Source organism: Myotis lucifugus, unplaced genomic scaffold (assembly GCF_000147115.1).
Source record: "Myotis lucifugus unplaced genomic scaffold, Myoluc2.0 scaffold_751, whole genome shotgun sequence".
In the NCBI taxonomy this organism is placed as follows: Eukaryota; Metazoa; Chordata; class Mammalia; order Chiroptera; family Vespertilionidae; genus Myotis; species Myotis lucifugus.
The window spans coordinates 25,180-27,748 of record NW_005871799.1 but is presented as its reverse complement, the minus strand read 5'-3'; positions in this window follow the sequence as shown (position 1 = coordinate 27,748).

The window sequence follows — 2,569 nt, the reverse complement described above, 5'->3', positions numbered from 1 at the left end:
GCAGAGGCCAAGTGCTCGCCCCTTTCTTTTTATTTGATCTCATTTTATCCCAGAGCAACGCTACAGGAGGAATCGGAGTGTGATCACCGCCATTCTGCGGAAGAGGGACCACGAGGCAATGAGGTGAGATCGTTTTTCCGAATTCACCCCAATGGTAAACGCAGGAGTCGGGGTTTGAACTCAGCGATGTCTGACACCGAGCCCAAGTGCCTGACCTTCCACGCCTTACGCTGACTTCTCCACAAGGACCACCACCAGTGGGCCTGGGACTGTGAGGGTGGCGTCAGTGGGCTTGGATTTGACTTTCTATGCCTTTGTGCTCCTGTATTCCTTTATATTCTATACCCCCGAGCTCCTGGAGACCAGGGTCTGGGTCTTACTCCTCCTTGCATCTCTAGTGTCTTGAGCATTGGCCTGTATGCAGAAGTTCCCATGAAATGACTATAAGTGGAAGTATTCATCAAGCCCCTCTTGAACTCGTTATATGTTGGATACTGTCCTTGATGCCAGAGCTGAACAGATGAGTGACAGTGAATAAAACAGTATCCTTTGCTATGGGCTGGTTAGTTCGTGACATGTATGTATAAATACATATATCATGTCAACCTGCTTAGTGTAAACCTCAAAAGCAACCCTAATATGTCCTCAATTTTTATATGAGAAAAGGGCTCAGAGAGGTCAAGAGCTTGCCTAAGGTCACACAGCTTCTAAGTAGTGAGCTGGGATTGGAAGATGGGTCTGTCAAGCTCCAGAGTGTTCCTTGTCACTAAACTGTATTCTTTCCCTCGGAAATCTCTGGCCTCCAAGTGTTCGTACCTGATTCAGTAGGTAGGATGTGGGCACAAAGAACTAGAATAAACAGTAGCAGGGGTAGGTACCTTTGGAGAACTAGAGAGAATGAATGAATGACATGGGTTGCTTGTGCTGAGAAGATGGAGAGCCTATTTGTGGTTGGGGGAACAGGAGCAGTTTTATAAAAAACACAGGGGATTTACATTAGTAAATAGGTCGGAGCTGTACCTACAGAACCTGCAAGGAAGGAGCTCGAGGCGGGGAAAGGCCCAGGGGTGTGACATTGCAGAACAGGTGCCAAGAACAGAGAAGACTGGTTTTCTTGGCCTATTGGCTGTAAAGGCAGAGCGGGGAGGAAGCAGTAATGAGATGCACGTACTGTGTACTGTTAAGCTTCAATAGTTTGTCTATTGCTTCTTTTGTACTTTTTAGGTAACAATCATGTCACATATCTGTGTAATGACAGATTTGTCTCTTTCTTTCCAACATTATACTTTGTGGCGAGCCGGCCCGGCCATGGCACACTCAGCCCCAGGGCGCCTGATGTGTCTCGCCAGCTCGGCCAGGTTCAGTGACCCTGAGAGGGGGCGGTGAAGGATGGAGAAAAGACAGACAAGAGAATAAAAGCTGGGTCTGGGTGGGACGCTGCTCCCGGATGGAGAGACAGCGCCAGCGCCCACAAGCCATGTCTTTATTTTATAGCAGATTCCACGAGGCAAAGTAGGGGCGTGGTCAAGATGTTTACAACATTCTCGTGGGTTTCGATCCAACTCAACTACATGCACCTGAACTCTATCAAGCCCACCTCACTCAGGCACATGGGGCCACGTGTTCGGACCATAGGTACAAGCTTACAACTACAGCTGTTGGCTATAATTGTGCTGGGAGGGTCCTGCCCTCCAAGCTGGGACTTGCACGTGGCCATGAGAGGACTGTGCCCTCTCATTAGTCCGAGGCTTGAACCTGTCCAAACGCTGTAGCCGCTCTCCACCATACTTCTATTTTTTCTTGTCTTTTTGCATTGGTTAATGCCTGAAGTACAAGGCTGAATGCCAGTGGTGATCCTGGGTAACTTTATCTCAGTCCCGAATGTGAATGGAAGTGTTTTTAATATTCCCTCGGATGCCTTGCTTGATGATTTTTTATCAGGAATGGAAGTTGAAATCAATCGTATCGGACACATTGAGGAGCCTCTTCAGATTCTCTTGGTCGCACCTGCTTCCCAGACCTTAGCTCTTTGCTCGGTCCCAACCATCCTTGCAGCCAACCGATTCCATGAAAGCTCATGCAGTTCTGCGGCCCCAGGTGGACCGGCTGCAAGCCAGAGTCGCTGGCTCCTTTGGCCACTTCTGGGCTCAGGAGAAAAACCCCACCGCAGGGCATGGCTCCCCAGGCAGCTTGCCATGGGCTTGCGTGATGGGACCCAGAAATGTGGGCGAATTCACACAGGAGGGACACCTGGACCAATGGGAACCAGAAGCTGAGGAGGGAGCTGGGCTGATGAATGCCCTCTTTCCTCCTCCGATGGACAGCTCAGAGGCACGCCCACCTGGAGGTCCCCTGCAGAGCTGAGGGGGGGGGGGGCACCCGGGCCAGTCACCTGCTATGCTTTTTCCAAGAAGCACTGAGCATCACAGCCATATGTCGCCTTGCCTTGTCCCCACCCCTCTCCTGCCTCAGTTTCCTCTCCTCACTGCCCAGGGATTGCACCTTCTCTGATTCCTGCTTTCTGGAACCTGGGCTAGGATAACTTTGCATCGTCTTTTCAGCATTCATT